Source organism: Siniperca chuatsi, linkage group LG7, assembly GCF_020085105.1.
Source record: "Siniperca chuatsi isolate FFG_IHB_CAS linkage group LG7, ASM2008510v1, whole genome shotgun sequence".
NCBI lineage: Eukaryota > Metazoa > Chordata > Actinopteri > Centrarchiformes > Sinipercidae > Siniperca > Siniperca chuatsi.
In genome coordinates, this window is record NC_058048.1 from 28,578,247 (window position 1) to 28,591,153 (window position 12,907).

Below are 12,907 nucleotides of genomic sequence, written 5' to 3' on the forward strand. Positions count from 1 at the left end.
TTTTTAGTTTCAAAATGCCCTTTTTCAAAAGTCTGCTTTTATTTCATAAGGGCACTTTTCCCAATAACACTTTTATTCCATGCCACTTTTAATTTCCTAATATCACTTTTCATAATGTCACACCTCTCACCTTTCAGCCAATCACATTGGCCTAGCTAGCTAGTTAGCATGAGCAGCCTTGTTAAGATAAGGCTTAAAAGCAACAGAAGTTTAGTTACTGTGTGTATTGTGCAGCAGCAGCCTCTAGTTGGTTGATTCAGAATAATGTTGGCATTGTTGTGGCTAGAGTTAAAAGGAGCTAACTGGCTAAATTTGGTAGCAGTTGTTGAGCTTGCTGCCGGGAGGACGTGATTGGCTGAAAGGTGAGAGGGTCGGTGACAGCAACAAATAAAATGTGTCATGTGTTATCGGGAAAAATGCCATAATTAAAAATTAAAAACAGACTTTGAAAATGGGCATTTTGAAATAAAATGTCTATAGTAAAATAAAAATGATATCCAATAAAATTCTATAAAAGTTAGTATGAAAATTAATGATGAAATAACATTTCAGAATAATGAGTTGAGATTGAATATTTTTTCAATTATTTCACAAATTATTGTTTCATTCATATATTTGACACAATTTATTCATATAATTATTTATTTTATAACTTTTTTTTATTTTATTTAATATCGAACATTTTGGGTTTCCATATATACCTGCCATGGTACAATGCAAAACTGTGCTTATCTTAACTGTAACCACTGTTAAGTTATATTAGAAAGCATATAATTTCTTATATATACTTGCACATAAATATATATACTACATGTAGAGCATATATAGTGTTTGTGGCTCATATATTAGCAGAATGTAATGCTAATACATAACATTATGCTAATTCTACCTCGACTGTCTCCGCAGCGGACAGTCGCTGACTCGGTTGCCATGGTGCTTTGCTGCAGTTTCCCGGATGTAGTATTTGTCCCCGTTCAATATGGCGTCGGGAAAGTGAGACTTCGGCTAATGTTACACAGTTTGCCCAAAGTTAGCCCGCGTCTGCTCTTTCAAACAGAGGAAAGTTCATTTCCACATCGAGGTGGCAGCAGAAAAGGTTTTCCTGGGAGTTTCGGGGTGAGTAAGCACATTTGGTTATAATAATTGTAGTTAAAGCATGATGTGCGCTAGCTTGTGGCGCGTCTCTGCTCCCCGTTTAGTTGCTAACAGTGGCTAACGTTAGCTGCTTTCAAGTCTGGCCAGCCTGGGTTTGAGGAGACCAGAGTAGCCTCCTTCGGTCTGGTCTGTGTGTGTGTGTTATGTGAATAATGCCTTACAGTAAGGTATAAAACTTGTAGTTTTCGAGGTATGACCAAGGTACAAGGTGATGAGTCACTTGTGAAAGTTGTTCAACAATTAAAAACCGCAGCTCTGGACAACTAACCAAGCTAATTTTACGTTAAAGCTGTGTTTCTTTGCTAAGATCCTCTAAGCTCACTGGACGGTTTAATGGCAAATCCAGGAGACAAGCTGGTTCTGGTAACATTGGCTTTTCTTATCTGTCAGCCAGCTGTCATGAGACACCGCGGTCAACTTGTCTTCATTACCATTTCTCTATTAGTGATGTTACAATGCGTAATGTACTGGTAAGTTTAACCGGTTCCTGTTAATCACGACCATGTTAAACTTTCATTTTCACCTGCAGGAATGAGGTTGTGTGTCTCAGCCTGACGCAGGCTGAAGGAGGAAAGAGGATATTGTCTTATTGAGATTTGATTAAGTTGCTCTCTCCCCTCCTTGACTCCACTTTTTTTTTATTGTACAAGTAATTTCTGTTTATCCTGTGGTCTTTGATGTTTCCCCCCTTTTCTGTTTCTCTCAGCTGGCAGAAATGAATACGTGTGTTACGCCTGAGGCGTTCATATGTGTGCAGTGTGTGTGTGCGGGTGTGGAAAAGAGATTTTGCGTGCAGTTAGTCAGTCAGAAAGGTTGTACCATTAGTGCTGGGCACACCACACATTCCTGGGATGCCAGAGCTGTATGGGGGGGGTCACTGTTCTCTCTCACGTACACACACTACCCCAGCAGTGAGCACTCTTATCAAAATCAACCCCCAACTCTACATCACCCAGGAACTGGGTGTCAGGATGGGAAATCACCAGGTCAGGTGACAAAAGTTGCACTGGTAGATCAGCATACTATCTGTATCAGCAGATTACAGCTTTGAAATATATATATATATATATATATATATATATATATATATATATATATATATATAAGTAAGGTAATATTATTTATGCCTGATATTTAGCTCCTTGGGGAATTGGTGTTTTTTGTTCCCTTTTTTCTATGGGTATGGTACTCTGTCAAATTAGAAACTACGTGAGGGATGGACCTTAGGCAACAACAGGGATGGAATTGGTTGTGATATTTTGGTTGAAGTTGTTAAAATGTGAATTAAAACTTAATTCAGTTTCACACTAGCAAAATACGTTGCATCTTCTTGCTGTGAAAATTTGTGGTAGTTGTGGAAGCATTCACATTGTCAGCTGTGTAGTTTTTCCCGTCATCTCTCTACTAGTGCTATGTAATAATGGCATAAATTGCCCCCCAAAAAACAACCCAAAAAATTGCTGTTTGTCAAGAGTGATAACACAAGAGTTACATCTTTTTCTTTCCGCAATGAAGAAACGTTAGACAGCCCTGCCGATTTTAGACTGTGACCATCAATTTCACTGGCTGAAACTACACCTGTTGCTGGTGGGTTTTATCAGCTGTAGCTTCTATAAATAACAGTATTGACATTATTTACCGCAAAATAGGGCTGTCACTTTTTATTAAGAATTCTAACTTTAGTTCGAAACATGGGAACAAAATGTAATATTTGAACTGTAATAAAATTTACAGTCTATAACCACAACAGACTGTTTGAAGCCGTTTGCCTTGTGGTCCAGCAGAGGCTTGACCTATTGCATGCCCTATTGACCAATCAGTAAACAAAGCTATTTATAAAAATGGAAGAGGACACTAGCGAGCAAAGCCATGCAGATCGGATAATCGCGACACCACAGCATCTGAGAAGCAGTGTGTGGAAGTATTTTGGGTTCTACACCACTCATAGCAAAATTCCCAGCAAAGATAAGGCTGTTTGCAGACTTAAAAACAGCTGCCTTACTCTACAGCGACAACAACTGTGAGGACGCACCTGCTAGCTTGCAATCCAGGTGAGACAGCAGAGGCCTGAAACGAATGGAGCAACGTCAACTATACAACCCCGTTTGACTGCCTACTCAAGACACCACGCGAGTAAATATAAAGACTATACTGAAGACACCCTCTGACCACCAACGAATGGACATCGCATGCTTATGTGACAGTCCCAGCTAACTGCATCTCGGAATCAAGCATTACGCTATATGGGTTGCATTTGAATTAATTCAAACAAATTACATGTTAGTTTGAATTTCTTCGAACTTGACTTTTTCAAAAAGTGACAGCCCTTCTACAAAATTAAACTCTTGGCTGCTGTCTGCTAATTTCACTCTCAAGCCTGTCTTTGTAGCGTATGATTGGCCAAAGTGACTACTGTCATGTCTCAATAACTAAAATTTATGGTGGATCACAGTAGGAAAGTCAAGTCATGAAGGCAGAGACGATCAGGAACTGTTGAGCTCAATGCTCTAAAGACAGTGGAGATGGTTGTGGATTACTGGAAGAGCCCAGCCCCACCCGCACCCATCACCCTGTGTGACTCCCCTGTCGACACTGTGGAGTCCTTCTTCTTCTTGGGCACCGTTATCACCCAGGACCTCAAGTGGGACCTGAACATCAGCTCCCTCACCAAGAGAGACCAGCAGAGGATGTACTTCCTTCGGCAGCTGAAGAAGTTCAACCTGCCAAAGACAATGATGGTGCACTTCTACACCGCCTCCTCCATCCTCACCTCCTCCATCACCATCTGGTACACTGCTGCCACTGCCAAGGACAAGGGCAGACTGCAGCGTATCATTCGCTCCACTGAGAAGGTGATTGGCAGCAGTCTATCTTCCCTCCAGGACCCTGAGGCGAGCAGGGTCTATGTGTGTCTATAAATGTCTAATATGTAAATATTTTGCACATTGCACAAAAGCTGTGAATGATCATAATAGCAGTAAGCATTGAAAGCCGGGGGCATCACCCTGCACATATGAGGCGCCTGTTATAGTCCTGCGTGGTCATTTATTATCAAGCATTAAATTGTTAGTCTCATTTTCTGTGTTGGTTTCCTTGTTATTGAGAGACTCTGTTGAAAGAGTAAATGTAATTTTCTGGTATGGTCTGAATGAAGGGAGAGTAGAGGTTTATTCCCAAAAAATCAAAGATCAGAAAGTTGCTGAGAGAACAACATCCACGATTCCTGCTATGAGCATTTCCTGAGGTTTAGGTTTCTGAACTTGTACATCAGTTAATTATTGAATTGTAACTGGTTAGTTGGTGGTTGGTTCATTGATTGATTGATTATTTTTTTTATTTGTCAGTTAATAGTGTTTTCAAGTACATTATCCAGACATTTGCTAGTTACAGCTTCAGAAAAACCAACTGCTGCTTGCAGGTCAGACTAGATTTGAGACATTGATTTGATAATGAAAATCATCATTAGTTTAAACTGTAGTTTTCTGTAATTTGTACCTAAATGTGCTGTTGCAGTTACCCCCTCCCATCATTGTCTTCTGTTTTGTTCTGTCCTCTTTGTGTCCTTGCTGGTTGAGTTTATGCTGTAGTGGATGAGCAAGCATGGAAACATTAACTGTCTCTCATCTTTCTCCTGGTATCAGGTTTCCCAGAAAAAGATGGCATTAGCTTGAAAAAGAAGGGGGGGTGGAGGACTGTGTGTGTGAGAGAGAGAGAAATGGAGTCGAGTGATATGGGAGAAAGTGAAGAGAAAGAGGGCGAGAAAGCAAAGATGAAAGTGGATACTTTTTCTCTGCGTACAGGTAGGTCTGGGTGTTTGTGGAGAGTCCAGAGAGAGAGCGAGCGAGAGCGTGAAGGGGGGAGGCGAGGTGCAGAGCCAACACTGGGCCAGCTAAATAACCAGATCTGCAGAGAAAACACAGCAGTGGGGCACTGCTTGTGAAAACCCTCGGCTCCACCTCTTATCAGGCGAGTGATGGAGAAAAAAGTTTTGGAAAAGAGAGCAAGAAGAACTTTGTGTGGATAAACTTTCATTCTTTGTTTTTCTGTGTTTTTGAAAATTGTCTGGTTAATTCCTTGATTTCTTTCTTTAATTTCTCATTTTTTGGCGGGTTAGTTTATCAAACCATACATGTTACGGTATTTTGCGCAGAAACAAGAGAAATTGATGGAAAACAGCTACAGTTGCTCATTGACTTATTAAAAATGATCCATGACATTGCCCGTAGCATTCAACCCCTCAAAAAAACAACAACTTTAAAGTGTTTGGAGGCAGAGGACCGAGCTAAGCTGACTTGAATGAGCCCTGGGTAGGGAAGAGAAGGAGTAGGGGAAAAAATGAAACAAAAACATGCTGAGGGTCATATCAGACCCTACATTATGATTCTTCCCTGTAACAGGGAGAAAGGGCCAGGCTTAGTGCCTTTAGAGGAAAGAAAATCCTCTCTGGAATGAGTTCAGCAGCCAACATCAACACAGCCCTCTAGGTGCTCAGGAACAGAGGCAAGAACACCGTATGAATAAAATAAATATTTAATATCATAACAGTAGCCTGTTTTTGAGACTTAATTTTAACTACTACGTCTGGGTTTCAGTCCAGCATTGTACACAGCATATAGTATACAGAAAGACAAAGTGATTGCCTTGAGTGTTTCTTTATTCCGAAGAAATTGCCGCTACAAGAGTTAAAAAAATATTGAGAAAAAATCAGAAGAAGAATTTTATATGTAGCTAGAGATCAGCTCGTCTGTTATCATAAGGCCACACAATGGCACAGAAACAACTAAGGTTTTTTTCTGCATTTCTTGCTCAAACATTTTGGTAAAAAAAAAAATCTTAAAGCAAACTTTGTGTCATCATACTTTGATTTTGACCAAAATTGCATCTAATATGTTGATATCCAGCAGTTTACAGTTCAATTTAAAGTAAATTAATCAATTGCACAAAACCCCATAATACCAATATAGTCTGTTTTTTTGGAGCCATGCAAGTACATTGCTGATTATTTTAGGTAATCAGGCTATATTGTGTTTGTAAAGTAGAGCTCAACTGACTTTCCCTTATACAGCAACATTTCGATGGTAGGATTCCTGTATTTCTTTTAGAGCACAGATGTGAATGTGTTAAATCGGTAGTATTTAATGGAGACATTATTATATATCTTTTGTTCTGACAGCGGTGCGAACGCTGATTTTTCAACCACAGATCAAGTAGCTGAAAGACAGACATTAAACCAGTTTCTTTCTATTAGTAGATCAGCAGAAAATAAATCGGTACCTATTTTGATTCAATAAATTAAGTTTAATTTTTCAAGCAGAACTGCTAAACATTCTCTTAAAGTTCCAGCTTCTCAAATGTTCAGATTACTGTAAATTGAATATCATTTGGTTTTGGACAAAACAAGCACTATAAAGACGTCACATTGGGGTTTATGAAATTGTGATGGGCATCTGGCACTATTTTCTGACATTTTATAGACAACACCATTATTTTGATTAATCAAGAAAATAATCATCTGATTAAGTGATCATTAATAATTACAGCCCTAAATTGCTTCCACTGCTGGTAATTGTTTTAACCACCAGTGGAGCCTTGTATAATAGTACTCTGTTTGTTCAGGTTAAACGCTGTGCTGTTCTTCCCCGTGAGTCTCTTTCTTTGCACACAGCAACAGAGTGAGGAGTTTTGTTCTTGTGTTTGCATGTACAGTTGTTTTATTCACAGCCGAAAAATCAAGCTTGGACCTGCACGTTCCCAGTGATATGGAGGTTTCACAAACGCATACACACACACACACAATGCAAAGAGAGATCTGGATGGTGGCCGCATTTCACCTCAGTTGTATGGTGTTGCAATGCTAGTGAATGGCAGTGTGTTACAGTGGGAGGTGAAACAAGAGGGGAAACAACTGGGTTTTTTGCACTTCGACAACACTGGAATAGTCTGGATGACACAGGCAGGACTTTTGTTGCAGTGCTCTGTCTGTGAATAAGTACAGGATTTTTTCTCAGGATCCACTATCATTTACCTCTTTAAGTGCTGTTAATCTAATCCATAAGATTAATGCCACTTTTTAAAACTACATTAAGAAATATTAACTTTTTATAGAACGTTGTAGTTTTCCAGTTTAGTTCAAGACAGAATTTCTCAGCGAACCACTAAAACTGGAATGTTTTTTGGCATGAAAATGTCCAAACTTTGAATACTTGTTGTCACTGGACTTCGCTTGATCACAAACAACACAGTGGTAGCTGTTAAAGAAGGAGGAGAGTGTTTCCTCGCCTATAGTTTCACAACTAATTTTACAAGGATATCTACCACCATCTGATTGATCTGATCACCATTTCTAACCTCTGCTGTATTTCTAGTCTGAATATCCAATCAGACAGTAAATCTCAGACCAGATGATGGAGTGATGACTGGCCTCAATAATGACAGGGGAGATTGATGTGATGTTTGACTTCACAACAACATCACCTCATTCTCTGTTTTTGACAACATGCCATTGCCATGTAATGATGGTGCTACAGCTGATAGCGGGTGCTATACTGAATCGTGTGTTTTACAGTATGCTTTGATGTTTAACATGACACCAACATCGTGCAATAGCACCTTGTGTTTATGTGACCTCAACAAGTTATGATGGGAGTAATTAATGTGATGGGTTTTTTTTTTTAGTCACCTGACTGTCAACTGGAATCTGCTTTTGATGTCAGATTTTTACTAATTGTCTTATCTGCTGGTCTTAATTTAAAATTTCTGAATGTAATGGATTAAAAGATCACGAGAACATTCAGATGAAACATTCAGGATTTTACTTGTCTCAACACGGTGCCTAGGCAGTACGTAATGTGGTGAGTGAGCAGCAACAGCTCTAGAAACGTGTTGCTTATTTTGATTATTTGTGTTAGAGGTTGGAGCTTTGCCTAAACTCCAATAAATGCCTGCAGCTCTTTGCGTAACCACGTTACTTGTTTAACACCAGTGTATCCCCTACCCTCAAAATTAGTGCAGGGGTTGCTCACTAAACTCACCCCCCCGCCCACTAATCACCATCAACAATCAGGAGACCTGTATTTTTCCACTCGTCTTTTCTGTATTTTTATCGAACAGTGTCAGATGAATATAATGACATAGCAGTCTCACAGTTTTCTGATCTGCTCTCATTGTCATCAGAGCTGTATTGAATTCTGTGGCTGTTAAGCGTAAATTACTGCTTCAGGTTAAAGGCACGTTGGTTAGTGACCAAGCCTATTTGTTCAATAAAAATTGGTCTCTATGAAGATATGGACAGTTTTCCCCTTGGTGGATCTGTTTTAAGTGTTACAGAAGGGAAGAATGGGACACAATGCAGTCAGAGTAAAATAGTTATATCAACACCTTTTTACCATGCCGTTCCTGTTGTATGGGAATCCACGTGCACACATCACAGCTGCGATCATACAGTCATATGCTTTATATGCGAAGCTTTTTTGTGTTCATTCCAAATCCAAAAATTGGTCCAATGTTGCATTATAAGTGTCAGGTAAAATTTCTTTAAATGCATCAGATTAATTTGATGAAACTCTGTTTGATACAGTGACTTGTCATATAGACTGTCATGTATTTTGGATGCTTTGTCTTGACTGTAGACTCCAAACCCTTGTTTTTTCCTGCTTGCATCGGTAAAGGTGCTCAAACTCATAGAGCAGAAGATAATATCTTTGCATGTGTTTGCATATGCATTGTTTTTTATGCCTCTCTCTTTTTAAATGTTTTCAATATTTCTATGTGTGGTGACCGTTGACATCCCATTCATCCTTGAACTTGTAGGTAGCTCATGAACTCCTTGCAGTAAACTTGACTTGATATTTCTATCTGTCGGTAAGCGCAGTCAAAGTAGCTGGCGCTCTGTCTGTATGTGCTGAAATATGTGTAAGCTAGCTTGTGTGCTCTATGTAGTGCTCTCTTTATCATTGACCTTTCCACATTCCACAACCTGCTATTGGAAGTCAGCCCTCATTGGCTGCAACCCTACATGCTTTGTTTGAACTCGGCCTCGGGATTGGCAGGTTTGTGTGTTTCTCACTCGGATACATAGAGTGGACCTGTTCCTGCTGTATTGACAACAGCCCTTTTCCTTATTGATGTTCACACCTTGTAGTCTGTTGGATAGTAGATAATGAACAAATGGACGTGTTTCACAATACTCGGGCTGGCTTCGATAAGGAACTCCTTTTATAATCTGATCAGATGTGTTTTAATGTATGTTTTGATGTTAAATTACTGTTTTCTGATGAAAGTGCAAAGAGAATATGGAAGGTTTTTATTATTTTAAAGCAGCAGCTTTATGCGTTAAGTTACTAATTCCCTTACATTAGGCTGAAATAACTTATGTGATGTTGTTAGACATTAGTTAGTACAAGTAACAAGGCATCCATAAAAACTAGTATAGTGAATTTTGTTTTATTTAGGAAGCCACTCTCAGTATAAAATGTAGTCTGTGTAATCATTTTTAGCTTCAGGCATCTTGCGTTCACTACAATAAATCTCTTTGAAGTATTCCTTTGAAATAGGTGTGTTAAAACTATGCAGCTAACTGTGCTGTTTAGATTGGCAACACTCCCAGCACCATGAAGTACTAAGCGGGCCACAGAGTCAAAAATCAGTTCTTTTTGTTTTCCAAGCAGCATTTGTGATATTTGATTTAAAACAACAATGCCTTGGCCAGTGTTTCCCAGTTTTGTTGCGTTTATAAGGTGTTTTGTCATTTAGCCTCGACTCACTATCTGTGTGTCCTATGTAATGTCCTTTGTGATGGATCTGTTTATATTAGCAGGCAGATATGGTATTACACATTAGCCTGCCTTGATCAGACTGCTATGAATAGCAATAATGTGAGTCATACTGTAAGTCTGTTGTGCCAAAGTGAGTCATATTGTCATGTGACAAAAGCAAAAAAAAAAAAAAGCTCTTTAAAAGATAATCTGGTAAAATAATATATATCCTTCTCATTATGTTACATGAGATAATTACATAATATTTGTATTTGGGGCTTTCATGTGCTGTTTATTATTGAAGCAGTAAATATATATATACAGTTATAGTTGGTCTACGCTTTATCGGATCAGATCAACTTTAACTCCACCTATACAGTTTAAATCACTTAGAGCTGAAGCAATTAATTGATTAGTTGATCAACTGGAAATTCATCGGCAGCTATAATCAATTAATTGTTTAAGTATTTTTTTTTCTAGCAAATATTGGTTATTTTATACTGTTCTGTGTTTTATATATATCATTGTAAACTGAATATCTTTAGGTTTTAGGACTGTTGATTGGACAAAACAATACGTCTGAAGATGTCACCTTGGGCTTTAGAAAACTACGACTTAGCTTGACATTTTTCACTATTTTCTGACATTTTATAGATCAAACGATTAATCAGATTAATTGATAATAAAAATTGTTGCAGTAGTCACATCACCTGGCAGTACAGCTAACAATATACACTTGTGACGGCAGATTTAATGTGTGACAGGAAGGGAGAACGATAGGGAAGGAAGGAAAAGTAGAGAAAAGGGTTTCAGTGTCTTTTTTTTTTATTTTGAAATTTTATTTGACAGGACTTAAGATTGCTAACAGACCCATGCGAATCTATATATGCAGATAGGCCTAAATAAGATAAGATGATAATAATAATAATAATAATAATAATAAATGTAGACTTTAAGTTAAAAATACAAATAATTGAAAACTACATTAACATTGCAACTTAAAAAAAAACATTTTTATTCTTAATTCAGTTCAATTGGGCTTTATTGGCATTGGAAACAGATGTTAACATTGCCAAAGCATGTGTGAAATAAAAACATACATAAACAGAAGAATTGTGATTATTTAAAATATGTACAGATAAGTAAGATGGGATGATGATGATAATAATAATAATAATAATAATAATAATAATAATAATAAATTGTAGACTTGCAGTTAAAATACAAATACAAAAAGTGAAAACTAAAATTTTTGAACTTTGAGAGCTCATTTAGCTCTTTGAAATCTGAGATTACAGACTTGAACTTGTTAAAGTAAACGTTTCTTATTTAATTGAATGTTGTACATTGTAGGAGGAAGTGCATCTCTCTCTCTCTCTCTCTCTCTCCCCCTCTTCCTCCCTCTTCCTCCCTCGCTCTCCGTGACGTCATGATACTGGGCCGCGTTTTGCTGAAACCATAGGAATGCGACACACTTTGTATTTACAGCCCAAAGCTACAACAATGTGTGTTTTACGCTAACGTTCATTATCTGTCACCGAGTCCGATTCAGTTTTTTTTTAATGAAGACGTAACGACGCTTCCGAGTTGAATTTTCTTCGCGGAAACAACTTTGTTGCTGCAGGGAGTCTGTTTTTTTTTCCCCCTCGTCCCGAGCTGCGTTTCCGACATGAGATCAGGTGGATAGTGTGTTGCTGCTGGCTAAAAGAGTGGCTGTAACTAACAGTGAGTATTCCCGATAATAAATATAGAGTTTTATACACATTTATATCGCTGTATTATATTTTAATCCCTGCGTTGTCGCGCGTAAAGCAAGTTAAGAGTTGTAGGTATACGTTACAACTTTTGGTAGGACTGTGCTGCGTTGCTGGGACCGAGCAAAAGTTAATCTGAGCCACAACAACAAAACTGTTGTTAAACTCTCACAGCAGGGATTAACTGAGTCAGAAGAAAAAAACATAATAACTTTATTGTTTGCCTCGTGTGAAGGGAGGTAGCAAGCAGCCAGAGTGAGGGATGATTTTCTGTTTCACATAGACAGCCCTGTTGGACTGCTGGGAACTGACTGTATGACTGTCTCTTCACTCTCCTCCCTCCCCTCCCTGATTATTGCCATTCAAACCTTTTACTAGTATTTGTGACCGTCAAGACAGCTGTTGGACTCAGCTATTCCTGTCATCTGTCTCTTTGCACAAGTGTTGGAGACACATGGAGATGAGGGGGAGAACAGATTTTGGTAGTGATTCACTGTTACCCAGTGACCTTGTGTTAAAACTTGGTAGGGAGTTGGGTACTTGTGCCCTTTTATGTGCAGGAAGTTTGTTTCATGCATTTTATGTTATTTAACAAAAGGAAGTAGTTTGGAGTTCCTAGTCTGAGATAAGCATAGAGAGGGTGATACCAGTGCGTGATCATTTTCCTGCTTGTTCATTTTTGTGTGTTGTCAATTGAAGCTTGGAAGAAGAGAAATATGTGGTTTAGGTATTTTTAAGGCATATTTGTTGGATGTAGGATGTGTGATTGGGTTCTTATAGCTGGTTGGTAAAATACACAGATTCAGTGAAGTCTCACAAATCCTTTATATCCTGTCTCCTTTTTTCCATCAGTAATGTACAAAACACTTGGATGGGTATTTTTCTACAAAGCAAATATCTAAATTATCTTGCAAAACTAAACTTATATTTTAAATTTTTTTTGTTTGAGTTTTAGTTATATTGTTATTAATGTCTTCAAGTTACCTTTTTTAGAACTGAACCAGCCCAAAATATTGGCATTATCGGCTGGCTTCGATAAGGAACACCTATTATAATCTGATCAAATGTGTTTTAATGTATGTTTTGATGTTAAATTACTGTTTTCTGATGAAAGTGCAAAGAGAATATGGAAGGTTTTTTATTATTTTAAAGCAGCAGCTTTATTCGTTAAGTTACTAATTCCCTTACATTAGGCTGAAATAACTTATGTGATGTTTTTCCTTGCCACTGTTGCCAAATGCTTGC

At 38.2% G+C, this 12,907-nt stretch overlaps 1 protein-coding gene across 3 annotated transcripts in view; it reads left to right on the forward strand.

The window, feature by feature from the left end:
• Positions 1-907: 907 nt before the first annotated feature.
• pak4 (p21 protein (Cdc42/Rac)-activated kinase 4) overlaps positions 908-12,907 on the forward strand; it is a 34,512-nt gene continuing 22,512 nt past the window's right edge. Inside the window, exons 1-2 of one of the 3 annotated variants that reach the window (XM_044202398.1) lie at positions 908-1,116; positions 4,956-5,121. The gene's annotated coding sequence lies outside the window, so the exon portion shown is untranslated. Of the gene's footprint in view, positions 1,117-4,955; positions 5,122-11,341; positions 11,634-12,907 lie in introns of those variants that run through there. The other 2 variants (XM_044202396.1, XM_044202397.1) reach the window with 2 other exon arrangements.